This window comes from Falco punctatus, assembly GCF_963210335.1.
Source record: "Falco punctatus genome assembly, chromosome: 5".
NCBI lineage: Eukaryota > Metazoa > Chordata > Aves > Falconiformes > Falconidae > Falco > Falco punctatus.
Genome location: NC_137584.1, coordinates 18,529,472 through 18,551,763, shown reverse-complemented (window position 1 = coordinate 18,551,763; position 22,292 = coordinate 18,529,472). Strand labels below are relative to the sequence as shown.

At 37.6% G+C, this 22,292-nt stretch overlaps 1 protein-coding gene across 4 annotated transcripts in view; it reads right to left on the bottom strand.

Moving 5' to 3' along the window:
- Window positions 1-9,244: 9,244 nt before the first annotated feature.
- COL21A1 (collagen type XXI alpha 1 chain) overlaps window positions 9,245-22,292 on the bottom strand; it is a 190,004-nt gene continuing 176,956 nt past the window's right edge. For all 4 annotated transcript variants that reach the window (XM_080389895.1, XM_080389898.1, XM_080389896.1 and 1 more), the window contains one exon: window positions 9,245-22,292. This exon is cut by the window's right edge and continues 20,537 nt beyond it. The gene's annotated coding sequence lies outside the window, so the exon portion shown is untranslated.

The window sequence follows — 22,292 nt, the reverse complement described above, 5'->3', positions numbered from 1 at the left end:
AATGTATGCATTTAGCAAGCCATCTTTTCCCCCCCCTAGGTTGCCTGTATTTTTAGCAGGAAAATCGTTGTATGATGCCTACCACATGACAAATGTAGTATTTGAGGAGCCAGTTTTACAGGCTTTCATAATACCATGATCACCGTTGATCAACCCTTACAAAAGGGCCAAAGACCTATTCTAAAGAGCTAATACAAACACAGAGTTGCTATGCCTGTCGTACTAATATAAGCACAATTTATTTTTGTAGCATTACATTCACTTTCCTCTCTTAGCTTAGAGATAAAATGAGATATTTGTCACACAGTGAACCAATAGCCCCTAAATGTAAGTAGTCCCTGTAACAGTTTAGATTTATTATTTCCATTGTGTGAACTCACAAATGTTCAGAAAACCTTTACAACACACTTGCATTGAAAGGTACAGTAGGTTTTAGTTCATTGGGGTCAATAGGTTGATTCCTGGCAGTTACTGTCACATGATGGGAGATTTTCTGCTCAAGATCGTTAGACTTGAAATAGTAAAGACAGAGATTCAAAATTTTGTACACCAGATGGCAATATATTCCTAAAAATGGCTGAATTAACTGTTTCATGGAGATCATTGCTGTTTATTTCAGAGTACTGTACTGATGAACCTGTCACTGGAAATGAGACCAACTGATCTCATTTCCAACGAGAAGATACTGATCCAACTGCTCTGATGAACCAATCTGGCTCTCCACCTGAAACTCTGAAAGACCTTCTTTTCAACAGGGTAGGATTTCAACTTCCATTTTTAAAGGTCAATTTTCAGTATTATATACTCCCATTGCTTATGTAAAATTTCAGATTTATGTGAGTAGTTGTGTTGTGGGCACTTTTTTCAGACTCTCTAAAACAGTCTAATGAAAAGGATGGTCAGAACAAAAAAATGTAGTAAAAAAGCAAGTTCAGCTGCAAGTCAGCAAGTCTACATCGGTTCATCCAATAACAGTCAACCCTGTAATCTCTAAAAAGTCAAAGAAAGGAGCCTAGCAACATTCAACAGAAGAATTAGTCAAGGCACATGTGAAACCCTAAAAATCTTCTTCTATGTAAAAAAAAGAAAAAGTCTTGAATGTATTTCTTCAACTTTTCTTCTCAGCAGTAACAGAGCTAACAGCTAAACCACACTGACATAAACTTTGTGTGGTGATCGTGTGTTTTACAATCCTAGAAATAGAAACTTAAGCCTAAAAATAATCTAAGTGTTTATAATACCTCCAATATAACTAAAACTGTTTCTCACAGAAATTCCTTTCTTCATCTCAATGCAGCCTTGTTTTAGCCTTGTTCTTCCAGTGCAGAAGAAAAGTGAAACGCATCTTCAATCATAGTAATGAGAACTACACTGTTCCCCATGGAGACAAATCCAAACAAATGTTTGTTCCAGCAGCTGAAGTTTCACCATCTCCAGACACAGACATTCCCTTACAGTTCATGTGATCTTTGTCTCTCAGTAGCAGGGATATATGTGTCATCACATATTCAGCATGGATCCAAACTTTCTTCCAGGGTTTTGATCAGATCTCAGCTTTCTACAGTGATAGCTGGGAAGTTTCCTAACGTCTCCTCCAAAGGCTCCATCTTAGTCACACAGCTGGAAGCCAGTAAAAATTCTGCTTATCACAACAGCTCTCAGTGCTATTGCAGGTTCCTGTCTGCCACCTTTTATCAGCTCCAAACAGAGCTAGACTGTAGCCCCACTTGCCACAGATTTGAAACCTGCCCCATATCAGAGTCCCATTCCAGAAGAAAACAGAATTTCTGCTTTTTCCTTAGGGGATCACTGCTCAGTGCATCTTGTGTCCCAAGTGTCATCCTGAGTCATAGCACATTCCACGCTTTCATTGAAGAAATGCAGGTCTTATTTTCTTCCTAATTTATACACAAGTAGTACTGGTTTTACTTCTACATCTGCTTCCTGCAGGATGCATTGCTCTCTGGTTATTTCAAGTCCACCTAAAAATACACCTTTTCTACAAAGAAAGCCTTTGCAGGACACAGTGTCCGAAAATTCTTTATCTACTTAAGAATGCAATAGAAAACAGTAGGCCACATTTATTTGTCTTAACTTTTGAAACCAAAATCATGAGTGTGTGCTTGAATTTAGGAGCAGAGTATCTCTGTACTCTATGGAACAAGATAGGAAAGGCCTCCTGAAGCTCTCTGAAGATTTTACGTGATACGAATTTCCTTCTGAAACTGCTTCACTTGTAATCGGTGTCTCTTACTTATCTAAGAGTGTATACTTACCTCTTTTACAAAACCCCCAAGAAATATGTAGAACCCAAAAGTAAATAGTCATGGCTATAGAGAGGAAAAAATAAATAAATCAGGTAGTTAAATCCATTGCAGAGAACTGTGAACCTTTCACTCACTTGGAAGAACATATAATGAAAAACCACCTCTAGCACCACAAAAAGTCCAGAAAATTAAAATCTCACCAGCAACTGAAGTGCCTAGCTATTTACAGTTAGTTTGAAAGTGTCTAAATATAGAAAAGACAAGCTATATGAGTGATGGTTTTGATTCAGTGGCTGATCTCCTTCCCAAAGCAGTACATACACGGAGCTGTACACCACCTGTTTTGGTTAACTGCCTATTTTGTTTCAGGGTGCCCGCACAGTTTACAAGCTGTCTTGCTCCTGACATGCCTTTAGGTGCTGCTGAACCAAACCCCCTTACTCCTCAGGAGCCTTTTGGCAGAGTACAAGTCAGTCGAGGGATGCTGCAACAGGTTGCAAGGGTGGGATCTCAGCAGTTCTTTCTCTCTACGTGAAATAGTTCTAGGTCACGTTAAACTACAGCAAATAAAATAACGGCAAAAAAAATCTGCTAAGAATGAAAAGTACCTTTCAGAATGCATCAGGTACCCTTCAAATGTAAGTATTTTGAGACTAAACTAAGGCAGTATTGATTATGTCTGTAAACTCATGTTCCTTTCAAAAATAGCCCATTCCAAGGGTCCATTCCATACCAGGAACTACTGTTAAGGTCATGATGAACTTATCTTAGGTCATGACGCATTTGTAGGAGCAACAATTTACAAAAAACCAAACCAAACCAAACAAAAGAAACCCACAAAACAACACACATACCTTTAAAATTAAAAGCTATACACAAATATATTCACTATTTAAAAACAAAACAAAAAAAACCCAAACCCCCAAACAAAATCTTATATTTTCAAAAGCATGTTCTTTTTCCTCAATTTTTAACATATATTAACAAATATTATATTTGTTTTTTTCTTAATTTTTCTCTCTCAAAATATCATCTTGGGTTTCATTGATATGAGAAATTATATCTTGCAATTATTGGCCTAAAAATGCATTTATAAAATAAGTCCTATGCACCTGGACAGTGGAAACTAGATACTGTTTGCAGCTAATATATACATAGTTGTTGATATGGCTAGAAGTTTTAAGCCCATCCTGAACACTTACAAATATTTTCCAAGAACCCCCCTGTGTTATTCACCCTCTCTACTCTTCTTCATACTGGGATTTCTTGGTTTTTATTTAAAAGCTAAATATTTTTAAGTTGTTAGCTGTACATACCCTTCCTTCTATGCTGCAAAATTTTTAAGAGATTTTGGATACATTACAGGTTTTAGATGTGCAATCAGAAATCTACCAAGTCTTAAGGTAAGTGCAGCTTCTGTTTTCACAAATTAACAAGTTAAAATGTTCATAGATTTGATTTTAATGGGACAATATGCATTGTAGTATTTATTTATCATCATTTATTTATTTATCTTTAACCCAGCTCTAACTCCTATGCCCTTATATACTGGTAGCAGTCCAAAATAACATTTGATCACTTACATAAAAGAGCCAGAGCCCAAACCAATGATGTTTTCCTCTAATTCTGCAACATTTCTGACCTGATAATTTTTTTGATATAGCCTGGGGGTCCTCAAACTTTGTAAGCAGGGGGCCGACGTGTGGATGATGTGGCAGGCAGTCATCTGCGGCTGCTTGGTTTCCCCCCCAACCCACGGTGGGGGCGGCGGGGGGACGGCGGGGGCGGGGGGGTTCTGTAAATATCGGGGGACGGATTGAGGACCCTGGGGGGCTGTATCTGGCCCACAGGCCATAGTTTGAGGACCCCTGATCTAGCCCTAACAGGTATAGCCAATGCTACAAGTATATTGACATGAAAATAATGCATAGCATGCAGTATATTTTGATTACGCCTATCTTTTGCAGCTGTTGGTAGGGCATTCCTGAGTCTTAATCTAACCCACTGACATACTTGTAACGGTCTGACCATGAAGGGAGAGAGCTTAACTTCAACAGCAAAACCTGCCTGGGAACCTGCTTTAAAATGCTGGCAGCTGATTAAAATGCTCAGCTGTGCCTGCATAGATAGGGTCACATTTTAATCGCATGAGGATTTTTAATAGTTTGACCATCTCTTTTGAAGTACTGAGGAATAACTGAAGAAATTGCTGAATGAAATTCAGAAAGCTAAGATTGACAGGTTTATACTTGCTGTAACATTATTCCTTTTTGAATTTCACTTTTTACCCTCAGGCTTCCCCCATTTAACTCTTCTCAGTGAGTAGGCTTTTTCAAAAATAGCAAAATACTCTGGCAAATAAACTTGTGGGTTGCCATTATTACAGTGGCTCATGGCTCAGGTAAACTCTGTGAATAACCAATGCATAGAATCATAAAGTAACCTGATTTTCAGAAATTTTGGGCAGTTACCCACTCCTCCCACTGCAAGTTGATCCTTTTAAGGATCTGAAACCAGTTATGAAATGTTATTAGTCACTCTTGAGAATATGGGCCTTTTTTACCAGGTCCTCCCAAATGGCAACTCTGTAGAACAGGTAGAACCAGCCCATATCTTCATTTTATAATAGATGGTAATCGGGTAACTATTTTGTACCAAAGAAATCACCATCATCTGCAATTTACTGCAGCTTATAGTAATCAGATACAGTCTGAAAAAAAAAAAAACACTGTTTATTAAAATACATTATTTTAATACTAGAGTGAAATTTTTTACCACGAGGTAAATGAACAGACCTCTGCATGCAGTGACAATTCTGGAAAATGGCACTCAGCAATTTCCATTTAGATCAAACAATGTAACATTTCCTAATCAAGTAACAAGGTTTTATTTATTTCAGAAATCAGATATTCAAGAAAAATGATGTTATATATTTAACACTAAAAAAGCCTTTTACTTTCCCAGTAAATTTTAGAAAATTATTTGAAGACTACACTGTACCACACCATGAGCTGTAGCTCATCTATCCTTATTCCTCTGGCCACTGTGTTTTAAAGGAGATTTGTAAACACAATTCTAGAGCCCCTGGTATAAGCCAGGCTGTAAACAACTGACTTTATTGTTGAATGTTTTACCAACAAGTAAATTGCTAGTCTCCTTTGAAGCAAAAGAAGAAAACATTTCACTGGAAATGATTTTGCATGTGGAATTTAAGTTAAATGGTACTGACTGAAGTTATTGCACTCTGACCTCCTAAGTTTGCATAAATCACAGCAATAGGTTCAGGTGCTTGAAAAACATCTAGAAGGAAGTGAAATTCCTCATTAACTGAATCCCACAATCCGTGTGAATGCTGTAATTTCCCTCCCTTTTATTTCTATGCTATTCTGAGTTCCCTTAGCACCTGCAAAAGAGTTCACAACACTCCCCTGAAGTGAGACTTGCAGGGAGGAAATTCACATTACCAAACTTCAAGCAAATAGCTTTGTTTTGCTAACATATGTATACAGCCAACAGAGAGAAACAGGAACCTCCAAAGGGTAATTCTGAATAGAAAAAAATGGATTACCTCCTATAATAAGTGTCTCCCTTTGGCATAGGAGTCAAATTTAAGCTTCTCTTTGAATATTTTTTTCTCTTATGGTTTCCTATATGTGGGAATACAGAGACTGACCCCTGCCTTAGGGATATGCTTACAATTTGACATCACAGAATGAGCCATATGTCCCCCCTCAAAACATATGCTAGTAATAGAGACTATATTGCATTTTCATGACTTCGGCTCAAGATATTTTCACTGGTTAGCAATCACAGTCTTCTTCACCACCATGTAAAGCAATATCTCATTTTCCTTTACAAGTAAGAAAAGTGACCCTCATCTACTGCCACAATAACATTAGGTTTTGAATCTTTCTCTTAAATATGTGTAGAATTGCTCTGCAAATGTAAGCTTAAACAACAAAAAAACTTGTTATCATCCAATTATCTCAAGGTGGTACAGGAAAAAAACCCACTGAAAAACTGTATTTGTCCTAATTTGGGGGGGATATTGCTGACATGAGTAAGAGGATCTAGCTGGTCACATTTTTTCCTACATTTCAGGCACTGATTTGTTTATTAATGTTGGGTTACATTTCCCTATATCCTTATATTGCTGCATAAGTAAAAAGTCTAAGTTCTAAGCAATCAGCAATTCCAATTAGATGAGCTTATCTGGGAAAAGTTTTATTACAAAAAAAACCATTGTTAGTAACAGAAGTATTGATCCTGATGCCTGGGGGTATGGTTTGACAATGACATCCCAAGATACAGCTGCTAGTTCTGAGCTCTTGGCCAGAAAAAAAAATGACCCTGAAGTCTGTGACACATTAAGTACACCATGTGGGTTGTTTCTGTGTTGCAAACACAAGTGTTTAGTGCATAATATATTAACTGTACATTGTTAAACAGAGCAATGGAAACTTGCATCTAACCATGTATGGTAAATTAGAGTTTATGTTTCGGTGCCTTTGCAAAGTAAGGGAAGAGGAAGAGCCTACAATAAACACTTGTCCACTTTGTTAAACATCATCAATAAATGACCCAACAGTGCAGTTCCGATTTAAGGGTATAATGTTCTTACATATAGTCTCACGACAGAACAAAGTCAAATAAACTAGGGGCCACTACACACTTCTCTTGTCTCCTGTCACTCTTGTCACTGATGTCCACATATAACCACATTGGCCTACTGCTGGGAACACCTATTGTCCAGGGTGTGATTGCTTCCCAGTGCAGTGAAGAAATCAGTGTTATCACTCAGCAGAGAATGTACTTTGCCCATAACAAGTATTTAAGAACCAACCAAAGGAAGTACTTTTTCACACAACACGTAATTACATTTTGGAACTCATTGCCACAGGATGTTGTAAAGGCCAAAAGCATAAATGGAGTTAAAGAAGAGATTAGACAAATTCATGAAGAAAGAGTCCACCAGTGGCTATTAAAATATGATGGTCCAGATGCTGCATCTAGCTCAGGAAATCCCTAAGCCATTGATTGCCAAAAACTGAAGAGAAAGGAAGGGACATATAACAGCAAGATAAGGCTCAGTACTGTGTTATTCTTTTGTCTGGATATATTTTTGAGGGGAGAAGTCAATCTTCTATGATATACTGGCAGTCCTACCCACAAACGTTTGATCTCAAGGTGACCAAAAGTTAACGAAATTTGACAAAGAACTCATGAAGTTGGTGGAAATAGGCAGGTCAACAAAAGACAGATTTTTTTTAAATGCCTCAAAGCTGCAGCACCAGCTCAGCTTTTATTAAATATCTACCCAAGACACAAATATATGGGAGATCCAATTGCATTAAAACTCTGTTTGCAAAGCTATGTGCTATTATAATTCATAAATACTGTATAACCTATTAAAAAAATTGCAACTGAATGAAAGCTGTAACGAAGCATGTAATGAATACTTAACAGTCAACACAGATTTAAGGTCATATAACCCTAAATAATCCAAAACCCAGAGTCAATCCAGCTGCTGCGATGCAATCAATACATGCCATGAAATAAAGCAAGAAGAAAAAACACCCTTAAAAACAATAAGAAACAAAATTGTTTACATTTGATAGTCAAAATGTACATTTTGTGTTACTATATTGTGTTACTATTCATTTGCAGTCACATGCCATAAAGTCACATCTGCCCCAAATGTTCTACTCCCTCTCTTTGAACTCCTTGGGAATATTTTCTTGTTCTTTTTAAAAGAGTGTAAAAATGGACTCAGACAACTAATTCAAGATTTGTGTTGTTTCTTGCCAAGATTTCCTTCCAGATTATTAAAAGGGACTCAAAATTTAACTAAACAAAATAATAATGTTGGAAAAAAAATTAGTGATTAATTTGAAAAAAACTTGCTTCTTGGCAAAAAGGAAAGAAAACTAATAGGAGACAATGGCCATAACTGAAGTACTTTCTTATAGAAATAAGCATGTATGAATGTCAACACTGATTCCTTATAGTCAGCACACATGATATAAAATTGTATTAACCCTTTGTGTGTTACACAGTATATATGGCAGACCACTACAGACAAAACCATTTGAAAAAGTCAACACTGGTTCATGACTTAACCTTTTATCCAGAAAACATCTTCGTGGCATTCCTGAGAGAGCTAGGAAGTCTATAAAAGATAGAATAAAAATCTGTCTTGTTAGGAGTTATTGCCCATTGGGGAAACTCTAAACCCGAACACAAAACTTCAGTACAAAAAGCCTACAATGCTTGGCTGGGAAACAAGCATGCCTATAGGATTGCTTTTTGGATTGACTCTGACTTCAGTTTATTTATTTTCTGAATCCGAAAATTTCTAGCCAGTAATAGTCCAAAACCACAATTTCATCTTTTAATACTACATCAGAGGTGTTTTATATACCACCCAACTTACAGTACCTTATAAACAGAAATAAATCAATGAGAAAGCCCTGAAGACAAAACTTACTACAAATTTTTCAATCCTAAAGCTTTTGCTTGTAGTCTCACTGAGTTCAATAAGGGAGTTTATATGTTTAATTGCGAAGGCTCAGAACACCCTGGGGAAAATGAAGAGTGTATAATTGTTTATCACATACCATTTACATGTTGTGAGGTATTCCCAGCTGGCCACAAGGAAGTCTGCACTAGTTCATGGCTTCAGACACAGAGAGGTGAGGAGTCTGGATACAAACCTGACATTCAGGGAATACAGAATGCTAAAACTTGCTTGAGATGATAACTGGGGTGGGGTGGGGGTGGGGTGGGTGGGGAGTTGGTGGTTTGGTTTTGGTTGTTGTTTTTTGAGTTTTTTTGCAAAGTAAACGATTACATCTGCAGTTGTCTATGTCAGACAATCAACTTGTCAATACAAAGGAAACACTTTTCGTGAAAATGCAATGCTAAATCTATTTTAGGAAAATAACCCTTCCAGTGCCTGGAGGTCTCAGTGAGTGCACAAAGCAGACAGCTGCGATCTCATGCAAGTACCAGCTTCCCTGCACTTTTACACTGCAAAACTTACATCCCTGCCAGACTCAGAAGGAAATATTTGATTAAACCTCAAGTGTATTCACTCTTTAATATTCAGCAATGATAGGGCTTAGAGGAAACCACACATATGTCACAAAGATGAGTATCTGCAAAGACACTCCCCTATCACTTTATATTCATTTCAAAAGAATTTTTACTTAAAGTAAAAGCCCATCAATTTCCAGTTCTCCAGCAATCATATAACAGCCTGATGTAAGCCCATTGGAGTCTACTGGAGTCTTTCCAGCTGCTTTAATATGCCTGGGGATGAAATATATCAACTGAACTGCCTAGGTAGTAACACTAGGGCAGATTGCCTAGGACTCTAGATGAGCTTCCCATCAGTTTCCCACAGCTTTTCTCCCCAAGAAACTTCCTGATTAGGAAACAGCAGATTAGAAAATAGCAACAACTGTACTCTGCTGACTTTGGATGAGGCAATAAGGCTGTGACTACTGTGTGTACACTGTGAGCTGAAGGCTTCCTTTTGATAAGTCTTTGAAGGATAGCAGCTATAATTATTTTCCAGGGGCTTATGCTAAGACTGTAGATGAAGACATGGGAATAAAATATTTCAGTCAAAAAAAATATGGGGTTTAATCACATTTTATGGGATTCTTTTCCTCAAATAAGGCATATCTCTAAAATAAAGCAAAACATTTTCATTCATTTCACTAATAGAAATCGTTCAATTCACTTGTCCTCACATAGTCACCTAGTGCCATTTAGGATATGCTAAAGTCATTGTATGGTCTTGGAAACAGAGAGACTACTCTTCCTTTTGGAATAAATAATGCATTTAAAGAATTCTGAATTACAAAGAACAAATGTCAAGTAAAGTTTAAGTAAGTAACATTATCATAAATAGGTAATCTTATCATAAGTACCATTCATTTAATACTGACATTGCTGAGACACATGCTGGAGAAAAACTGGAACACTAGCCACCTGTACTTTCCAGCATATTAGTGCTGAACCTGAAAGATAATTTCAGCAGAGCTGATTTTGTAAACTATGTTCTAGAGAAGAGAAAACTTCTGTCATTGCTGGGTTTACCTAGCCACATATTAAATTTTACCCAAGTAGTCTCTATGCTCACATAAAACAGCAGTAATGCCTTCAATGATTACAGTACATTTTAGTTGCACCCTGAAGAAATCTTCCGGTAATTACTGAGGGCCCAGTTAAGGAAAAGGTATCTAATGTACAGTTTGGGTGTCAATATGTGAATAGAAGGTAAAGTCGTCACTACTAATGGGGAAAAAATGTAAATTACAAAATTTTTCAGCCTGATGGGATGCCATAGAAATATTCAAGTCTGTATGTGCCCCTGTGTGCACCTGTAAACCTCTTTCAAAATTTGCCTTAATAAGTTTAAATGCTATTGAATTTTAGGCTTCTAAAAGTTTATGTCCCTTTTATAAGGAAATCATTATTTAAAAATATTGTAATAGTTCATTTAAACTGTGCTTGAATTATCTTTTTTTTAGCTTTCATCTCAAAAATTGACTTTAAATAAATATTATAGAATATCGATTGAAATGATTTATTAATTATAATCCCAAAGCCTCAAAATCCAATTATATAACATATTTTCAAAGAAACAGACCTGTGATTATCTGTTTAAAATAAAGCTGCTGTTAGTATCACACGCTGTAATGCAGGGGTCCTCGAACTACAGCCCACAGGCTGGATATGGCCCCCCAGGGTCCTCAATCCGACCCCCGGTATGTACAGACCCCCCCACCCCCCCCGCCGGGGGTTGGGGGGGGGAAACCAAGCAGCCGCAGATGACTGCCTGCCACTTCATCTGCGCGCCGGCCCCCTGCTTAAAAGGTTTGAGGACCCCTGCTGTAATGATTCTTGCAAAAGCCACTGATCAACATCAATTTTACAATATCACTAAATAAATATTGCATCTACATCTCAGAAAACAACGCTTTTGCAGGCAACTTACAAAGCCAACTGAGAGATAAAGTTTGCATAAAAAAAATTCTTGAGACATTCCCATTGTCTTAGGTCTGTTTCCTAATTAAACTGTGCTGTCTTTTTGATCTTTGCAAACTGACTTAAACTGGCAGACAAGAATCGAGTTATCACTTACATCTATACTATCTTCATGATTCTTCATGTGTCCTTTGGACCAGCTGATGTCTTCTCTTTACACTAGCAGCACCCTTTAGTGTGTGCTGGCCCCAGCTCCAAAGGTCCCAGTGCCTGCTCACATCCAAGCCCCTCCATCTCACACAAGGCACATCACAGACTTTTACACAGACTACATTTCAGACTTCTGGGGTCTGTTTGTTATTTCAGAAAACTGTTTTCAGGACAAGCTGAAAACCTCCAGTGCAAAGTCACCCAGCAACATACTCATAGGTGACAATATTGCAAACTTCTGCAACTGCAGACCCTTGCTCAGATATAGGCCTTCAGTCAAACTCTCTTTTGCTGGTCTATGTGACCTCTCTCTGAGGGCGAAACATTTTAACATGCAAGAGGTAAACCATTCCAAATGTTGTGTGTGAGAGAACTACATGTTCCACTCCAAAATAGATCTCAGATGTTTTCTAGCATCTGTGCTACATTATTTCTAGATAATGTAGGAGGATCATGGAGCGATTCATACTGACAGGGTAGGTGTACAATACATATGTTTGCCCCTATAGACACAGAACAATTTAAGATCACAGTGTGATCTTATTAGGACATCAGTTCATCTCAGTTTGCCAGAAAACAGTTATACTGCAATGGATCCGTGAACCTTGTTAATTTTACAATGTAGAATGGAAGCAAATTACTCATTTCACTCTTTGCTTCATGGAAATAGGCAAAACCAGCTAGTACTTTTACTTAACCTAAGATTCTTTTTCTTTTTTTTTTTCCCCATAAGCATATGCATTTATCAGCTTCAGATTCCAGTTACATAGATCCATTCAAATAGGATATAAAACTAGAAAAACACAGAAATCCACCAGATTTTGGCTGACTCAAAATAAGTCTTAAATAAACATCGTCCCAAACTATAAATTATTCTAAGGTTTGAACCAAATCCAGTTTCCAGAGTACTTAAAACTTGGCCCCAGCTTGACGGAACAAGACCAAGAATCACCAAAAGATTGGCAAAACCTAGGGAACCTGGCCTGAGACTGTAACAAAAGCCAAAGCCCAGAGACGTTCACATTGACAAGTTGTCAGTGTGTTTTAATGCCACCGAGACAGTGACTGCCCCCGCACCATACTTGCTTTCTATAACCGACTGTAACTTGTATACAACTGGAAAATATTAATGGAAAAGGATTGCTGAATGTTATCATAAAATGTATTGTTTATTCAAAACAGAGTAAAAGCGTTCACATGATAAAAATAGGGTTTGTTGCAGTTGTGATTATTTTGGTTACAATTGAAAGTACCATTTTTGGAATGACAAGAAAACACAGCACATCTGGAATCTGAGTTAATTCTCTGTGTACAGCACTTTTAATAGAAGTTCTGGTTCTGTCAGTTCCCACAACTACTTCTGCACATGCCTCTGAGTGACAGCAAAGCCCAAAGCAGCTGCCTGCTGCAAATCAGGTGACTTGGACATGGAAATCTCGTCTTATGTAGGTGTGAATTGTGTTAATCAGGTGCTTGCATTACTAACCTATTAAGCAGGTCATGAAGACATAGTGTAGCTTTAGTAGTGACTGGGTCAGATGGTGTCTAGAGTATCTGGCAATTAAACGGCATTTTTTAATTCTTAGATTAGAAAGGAATCATAGATGAGCACACAGATTTTAGATGGATGAGAGAAAAGTAAAAATGACAGAGTAATTCCAGAGTGGAAATCTAACCAGAATCTCTGAAGTTAAAGTCATGCACTAATGGAAATGCCCTGGGTGGGGATATTTTGAGAAAAGTATATATATGTAAGCAGAGATTCACTTTAAAACAGCCCAGTAGTCAGAAGACTGGCTGGCCAAAAGTCCCACTAATTTAGAAAAGGGGTGGAGTCACAGTCATTTAGCATGAGTTATTATCATAAAGGGCATCATCATCTTCACCGTCCCATCATGACATGTTGCACAGCTTTGAACAAAGACAGGAAGTCAGTTTAACGCAAGAAGGGATGACATAGTGTCTTCAGTTTGCACAGAGATAAAAAAAAGGGAGATGTGCTAGAGGTCTATAAAAATATGAAATATGTGGAGAAACTGAATAGAGTTCACTGTTTTCCTTACTATAATAATCAGCGAGTACCCAATTTATTTGGCAGGCAGAAAGTTTAAAACAAACAAAGGAAGTCACTTTTCACACAGAATTAAATCTCATGCAAAATTAAATTGAGAACTCATTATCACAGGATGTTGTAGAGGTCAGAAGTCCAAAAGGTTCCAAAAGGCATTACAAAATTATCATGGAGAATAGATCCATCAGAGACTACATAGCATGACAGTCCAGATGAGAACCCACAGTTCAGAAAATGTTTATAATTGCTGATTGTCATAAACGAAGAACTCATTCCAGGGAAGTGAACAGGTAAAGCATACTCTGTTTCTTTTAGATTTGTATTAAGTGTTTGCTACTGGTCTCTGCAAGGCACAAAATAGCAGGCATGATGGGCAAATTATCTGATTCAGTATGGCATTACTTATGTTCTTGTCGGCTTGTTATTTAAATGAATGAAAAGTAAAAACTGCGTGATTGCCATTTTGACTTGGTAATGTTAAACATAAATTGAATTAGATAAAAGACAATACAAGATGTATAGTAATGATCAAGTGTTCCCTGGAGCACCATGACTAGAATAGTGAAGAGTTCCAGTTTTCCTCTTAGTTCCAGTTTTCCTGTTAGTTCAGCATTCAAATGGAAAAAGCTATGTTCCTTTAATGCTCCTCAAAAGCAGTAATGACCTTTGTACTTCTCTGCCTAATTCCACATAATCAGCTTCCAAAAGTATTGTCTGTATTTTTCTCTCTGGTAGTAAGGATCTGACAAGTTATCTATATCATTATGGATTGCATCATCCAAATAATTTTCTTTAAAAGCAAGTTTTACTCAAAGATGACATTTATGAAATACTGACACATTAGAGACCACCAAAAAAATCAAAGAAACAGACTTTGCTGTGTATTGCTAGTATTTCAACTACTATATTTATGTTTAGTATATTTATAATTACATGTTTAAAAAAGACAGTGTATGTGAACTTAGAGCACATCATGTCAAAATACAGCCCAAGGTTATAATTATGTGCCTTAGTAAGGAAATTTCCAGTTCTCCTTACCATGTTTACAGAAAGAAGTGTTACGCTTTAACATTAGGCAGAAAAGTAAGTTTCCATAGGCGATGACCGTAGCAAGTAACAAGATGCATTTTGGTAGCCAGCACATGTGGTCGTTCTATTAGCTTAGAGTTTTCAAGTACAGATCCCCAAAGATCAGCTGTGCACAGGAGCTGCTTAATTTTGTGTCAGCTACATGTACTTTTTTCCAACTCAGCAAACTACAAATAATTTGGCTAGAAATTAGACAGTTCCTGGCAATTCTAAGTGCTTGGAAGAACATATGCTAAGCAACTTTCTAGTTTGTTTTGCCCTCAACTTATTTGAACAAGAAAAAAAAAAAAAAGAGGAAAAGTAGGAAAGATTAGAATATGACAATAAAATAATCTTCAATGTGATAGCTAATAAACCAATTCTGATGAGTAAGGTTATTTACAAGTTTTGAGGACTTGGATGAATATAATGGTGTTCTGAGATCTCCTTTTAATTTTCATAGACTTATGACATTGCCTTGTTCCTTCATGGTTCATTTGGAATTTCCAAGATGGAACTACACTACAATGTAAATTCTTGCAAAATAGTTAGGATTCACTTTGGTTAATAATTAAAGGTATCAAAAGAAACCCAAAAATGTTTGCTGTCATGTCACCAGGAAATAGTTTTACTATTAGGAAACTAGCTATTGGTTTGGACAACGGTAGCTATTAGTTTCAGAAGTAAAGCTGAGTATCCACTATATTTTCATGTATTTCATGTCCTGATCTGACAACAACAAAGCTAAGGTAGAGGGGAACTAACTGTACAGAATTCAATGCAACCAAAAGCATAACTGGATCAACCAGCATCAAACATGAACATGCTCCAAATGAGTTTGTACAAGCTTACAAATTGTACATTTCTGGTGGATTGCATACCCCAAGGCTGTTTTGATGCACATTTTGTCCAGGAATGTGTGGTGTGTATGGAATCATTCTAGTTTATTTACTACTTGCCCAGGGCTAGGTTCCGTCTAGCCCTTCCTATTATCCTCTTCTCTCCCCTGCCTCAAGAATACCACAGCTAGGAAATTAGATTTGTATGAAGGAAGTGCACCCTGTAACAATGCAAAATGTCAATAAAGGGAACCTTTTCCAATCTGTCTCCATGACTTCTGCCTTGATTGGTGCACTGGTGATGAGTGGTTTTATAACAATAACTCAGCTTTTCTGTTCCTGCTCTTGTCTGTTGCTCCTGGGCATCTTCTCTGCTTTGGTTTCTCGTCCCTTCTACATCATGCCTTTAACATATCCAGTATTGCAGTCTCCATTAAATGACAGGAATCTGGATCTATAAAACATACATAAAAATATACCTTTTGGGTACAGAAGATTAATAGAAAGTAATAACTTCTGCCATCACATGAAATAGGAGGCATTGTCTGTAACTAGGCACTAATAAAAGTGCTGATCTTCTGGATTAGCAGCTTGATCTTTACTTCAAAGTTGGCCTTTCTTTGCCCTTTTTTGAGTAGAGAGAGCAGATGACTTCCAGAGGTCCTTTCTAATCTGAACTATTCTATATTTCTCTGTTCTGCAAAGAGATCCTAGCTACTAACATTCACTAAAACTCCAAAGGAGAGATCCTTTCATAACAACCTGTTATTTGTATGCATTTCCATAATCAGTGTCTTGTAGGAACATACTCTAGGCTCCAATGAGCATTTGCCTCTCTAAGCCACCTAAAGAACACCATGTTTTTTCCAAAGGAACGTGAAGAAGTAGCTGCAGAGGAGTTTCCTGGCAAAGTCACAGAACAGGAAAATGACAATCACAATAATATGCAAGGACAAAAATTATGCGTCCTCAATCTTTCATAGCAGGCATGTCCTTGACAGATCTTCCATTCCTTCTGTGAAAGCTGTGTGCAAACAGGGATTCAAATAATTATGAGCATGCACTGATCAGGATTTTTTTAAAGACTGGGTCTTAGATTCACTGAAAGTCAGGAAGGAAAAGAAAATGAAAAAGTCCATTACAAGAGCTGTTGTTAGCAGACACTCTCAAGAAGAGCAGGAACGTTTGAAAAGGAAGTGGGAAGGTTGAAACACGAGAAACAAATATTTCATGAAGAAGATGATCTAGAAGCATGAAAACTCAAAGTTACCTAGGGACTCTGAAGCTACTTCACCAAGAGAGAAAGAATGTGGCTGCTCCTTGGACAGGAGCTGCTTGCTTAGCCCCAGCAGCCAAGGCCAATAACAGATTGCTATATTGGTCCTAAATGTCCTAAGGACTCTGCTGCTTCTTTGTAGTGCTGCTCATACATTTCAAAGAGCAGCTCTTCTGGGACTCAGTGCTGAGGAAGCTGGAAGAATGGATCTGCTGACTTGCGAGTTATCAAAGTGCCACTGCAAAGGGCTCCAAACCCGCTACAGAAAAGCTGCCATGGTTCATCTGAATCACAGACTACACCACATTACTAACCCACATGTGCACGGATGGTTTCTTTGGGACTAAAAGTGAGCAGATCAGAAATGACTAGAGTCAGAGGCTCAGATGAGATTCTGCTCAATTCTTTCATGTGGATGAAAAAGCTAGACATGACTGACCTCTTTTGGATAGTACGATGTATACACATGCTTTCAGGATAGAAGGACAAAAGAAAAACAGCAAAGGAAACAGAAAATATACCCTGTTTATGTGCATACCTATTCTGGTAGCACTTTGTCTTCCTTTTCTATGCTGAAAAGAGACTGCTGCATAGAGATGGCATGACACCCAAAAAAGAAAGGAAAGAAACTTTTTGGATACAGTCATCTGAAAGTCATGAAGAAATTTGAGTCATTGAGGATTATCGTTTAAGGTGGCATGAGAACCAAGAAAAAAAAAAAAAAAAAGTGCTTTAACGAAAAACAGAAACACACATCGTGAGCCTGGACTTTGTGAAGCCCAGCCTGGACTTTATACCACACAGCACAAGGGGCTGCCTTCCCCATTAACAGCACCAGAGAGATTGAACATGTCTGAAGTATCAGAAAGTGCAAATCCTTGTCAAGAAGAAGATAAGCAACATGTGACTTTTAACCTCTCTAATATCCTGAGTGGACCACACGATCAGCAAAGACCTTTACACATTGCCTGGCCTCACAGGTGGGAACATGACAAAGATCCTGAAACTTTCTTTAAAGTCCTGCTGAAACTGAAAGACCTACCTTTTCACATGTCTGTCCTTGGAGAGGCTTTCATTGAAATTCCAGGTATCTTTTCAGAAGCCAAAAGAGTCACTTGTCAAGTTGCTAAACACCTTACATGGCTTCATCCTAAAGAAAAGTGTTAGCAAAACCTGTAAACCTTCGTATCATCAAAGTTATGACCTGATCTGAATAACAGATTTATTGGGTACAGCTTTCACAAAGATTTCACTGTTCAGAACTAAAATACAGTAAGGAGATGATTTAGATGTTACCTGTAAATCATGGCTATATGTAGGATTTAGGGTAGAGGGAAATAGTGGCCAGACTCTTGGTAAGGATAACAGTGGTTGTCCATAGACACCTAAAAGAGTAAGAAGTGGAAAAAAGCTTTTGTGAGGGCATTCAGTGTAAATATTCAAAGCACAAGAACTGGTACTAATGGGAACTCTAAAACAGAAAGGGGATATTAACACTGCTATACTAGTAAACTAATGATTTATTAACTTTTACAGTCAAACGAGTTAGCAAATTCCCCAGGCAGCAAGGTCAACCGGTATGGAGTTGGCTATCTGACAAAGTCGCTTGGCATCTAAACCATTGTGCCTACATCTTCAGGGCTTAGTGAGAAAGTCTTGAGTGTTTTCACTTCTGAACTGTACCTGGCAACTATTTGAGAGAAAATCAGTCATCATGTCAGGGAGTTTTCCAGAAATTCCCTGACACAAAATTATTCACTGGCAGAGCTTCTCTTTCTAGTACAGATTCAGCCAGAGAGAAGGATTCATCTCTCCTGTTTTTAATATACCTCCAATGTAGATGCTGTTCCCAACATAGTAACCCTTAGTATTCAGTAAATGAAAATAAACTTTTAGAAAGGATTTAATCAAGCCTAATTTGGACATTTACTTTAAAAAGAGAAAAAAATCACAGCCTATTTTTCTCTCCTGACCATGGATTACAAGTTCAGATAAAAATATCTGCAATGTTTATTTCTAGATATGGTCAGATGTATTTCACACAGAGGAGAATTGATTGAAGTGTAATGAGCAATTCTTGGATACAAAAAAGAATGATTGATCTCTTATATCAGATTCCTAAAACAGACAGAACCTCGGCAGAACCGAGTCAAGGATAAGAAGCTAGAAAGCAATTCTTGTTAGGGCAACCATGAAGTTACCAAGTCATCACTCGTGCTACTGTTTTCAGACTATTCTTGCAATTTAGCAATGCTAACGTGAATTGCAGTCATGTTTTCCTTAATCTGTGCCAGTTGGTTGCCTTCTGCAAACATCTTGTTTTCCTTCAGTGCCAAGTACAGGTCACACATGAAAATTTAGAAGGGCATTGTCCCCAGGGGAGGTTAGTTTCACCTCACCGACATGCCACCTTAAAATCCAGCTACCAGAAACATTTTGACTACAGGTCTTCGTACAGTTTTGTATCCACCCCAGAGCCAGCCATACTTCCTAATGCATACTTGTTCGTGACAAGTCCGCTGTGGGGCAGACCAAAATCCTACATAAGACAAGTTGCATCATAAATGCTGTTTCCTGCTTCCTGGAGTACTTGCTCTATCAAGGAAGGATATTGAAATTGTTTGAGAAGACGTTTTCTTGACAAGCAATGATTTGCATTTTAATCAATTTACTATTTTCTCAGAAAATAGGTCCCCCACAAAACTACTTTTCCTTCCATGTTAAATGTAATTTCTTTACCTTTTGCCATTTCTCAAGGGTTCCCTAGCCCTCCATGAGTTCCCCAAGAACAGGGCAATGATTCAGAAATGGCTTCACCTTGTTCCCTAAGTAAACTCTATAGTGTCATATCATGCTATAATAATTTATCTAAATATTCACTAGCCAACCTTTCTCCTTTCATGTCCCATATTCTTATTAACGTTCATGGTAATAAGAATCATAATAAAACATCTAGTTTTACTCGAACTTTCTATTAATCTAAGTTTTCTTTTTTGTCTCTGAATAATTTTAAATCTATTTGAATTGTCACCTTTCTGATTTTACACATGCACACTCATATCTCACACTTATGACCCTTTTTAGAGCATAGAAATACATCTTCTGCTGCTTTCAGTGGAATTTCTTCAACTTTGAAGTCATTGAAGAATACTTTATATTTCTTGTATCTTACTGTATTTCCCTTTTTCCCCTGCATCAGAATATTATTAGGCATATCTTCAAAGCCCAGAGAAAACTGCTTATATTTAGAGATAAAACTGACATGCCTTAAATATATTATTTAAGGTATTACATGCTGCACATTAAAATACAGAAGAAATATGAAAGGTTTATTGTTTAAAGATGTTCTCTGAGACGCAATGCATTTGACTTGGATGCTAACATTAATACTTTATTGTACATGTGGACTGTGTAACCCAGAAGTCTCAAAGTACTCCGAGGAGAAAATCTTGTTTACTATTTTCATGCTTTCAACAAGTTTCGAGGACTTAAAGCATGTTTTGGGGAGGAAATAGAAAAAATATGAAATTTCAAGCAAAACAAGTTACGACTATGTGACTGCCAAAATCAGAAAATCCATAAAAAATAACTGTGAAGTTTCCTGGGTAATTAACAGGGCAAAAATAAAAATGCAGCTACAGAAAAATGTAACAAGCACAATGTATATTCAGCATCCTTGTAGAATGGAAAAATCCCTCTCTTCTTCCCCCACACCTCCTTCCTTCTACTTTAACTTTCTTAAGGAGAACAATTAAACAGGAGGACTCATTAAAAAATATAAAATAAATGCTTAAAAAAAATTGCAGGTATGATGGAGACATTTGAAACACTAAGTTAGATCTTAGCAAAAGAAAAAACTATTTATAGAAAACTAGCAGAAAAAAATAAAAATACTTAAAGTAAGAGAACAGTTTAAATCATTAAATCAACATTCAACCAGATGGGAAAATATTAAAACTGTAAATATAACACCAGGGAAAGACAATCAAAAATTAATAAGAATGCAGATAAGGTTGATCATTAAATTGCCTGAAGATGAAAGCCACTATCCAGTAAGTGAAACACAATGTATGCGGGGAGGGGGAGGGGAGGGGAGGGGGAGGGGAGGAGGGGGGGGGGAGGGGGGGATTCTAAGCACAGATACAGGAAGGTGTGTGAATTTCTTACTTCTCAAAGACCTCAGAGTTATTTTGAATATATTTGTGAATATATTCAAAATATATTCACACTCAGCCACAGTCAAAAGTCAAATATAATTTGGAATTACTAAAATAAAAGAAGAAAATACATCAGAAAATGGTAAACATAATACAGAAAACATAAAACACTAGATCATGCCATGACATCATGCCTTTTGGGATGTCACACAAATAGGAAAAGCTCAGGGAGGAAGGCAAGAAGGATGATGTGGAAAGACTCCAGTACAAAAGACCATTAAGTAGATTAGTACCTGAAAAAGAGATCTCTGAGGAAGAACGTGGTAATGACCTACAAAATCATGAAGATTATGGAAAAGTTGAGCAATTTAACTCACAGAATTTAGAAAAGATAAGTTCAGTGAGGAATCCATATCCAGTCTGGAGGAGATCTGGAAGATGGATGAGGGAATGAAACAGCTGAGCAAGAAATCAGATACAAGTAAAACACTCTGCAGTTTCCATCATAGAAATTATGTGTTTCATTATTATATGTCTCCTGTTTTGCCAAAAAAAAAAAAGGGGGGGGGGGGGGGGGGGGAAGGGGGGGGGGGGAGTTGGAGGGAGAGAGAGAAAATAGCAACCCCATCCAACTACTAAACCCAACTGTTTTGTAGATTGATTTCATGTAGATTGTCTCATAATTAAATTATAAGTAATAATTAAGTATTTATCTATGTGATTTCTCGGCCAGTTTTTTGTGCTATCGTATTTAACAAAAATTTTTCCTGAAGCAGAAAATAAGTCTTTGGGCCTTCTAACTGCCTTTTTAAATATCTCCTGATTGAATACACATATGCATTTTATTTGTTTGATTGTAATGGGTTTATCTGCCTTGTTGGCTTTTTTCCTCCACCTTTTCTTTATCTTTTTTAAAAGCTTTGTTTGATTTTTCAGGAATGAAAAGACATACCAGGTTGTGAACCAGAGGAAACATAACAATTTAATAGTCCTTCAGAATGGAACCATAGGAGGAATTTTATAGCAGGACAGTTATAAACTTTGGGTGGAGGCTTTTGTCTTTTATATGTATAGTACTTCAGCTCATTGAGGCCCAGGCCCAGGGCTGGAACTGGCCAAACCCACAAAACTAATTGAATGTTTCAGCTGAAGCCCACAATCCTGAAATCCCCCTTAGCCAGCCCCTGCCTGCCGCAGGAGCAGCCCAGCCCCGGTGCTGCCGCACCTTCTCCCTTGAAGTGACCCAGGCATTCGGACAGTGGTGATACTGCTTCTTAAAAGCAGATGTGAAGCTGGTCTGCTGCTCAAGTTCAAGCCCTACCTTCACCGTCCTTGTGTGGGCATACCAAGAAGAAGGTTTTGACACAAAACTGCCTTGTTGGCCCTGCAGCAGCATCAGTGCCTGGC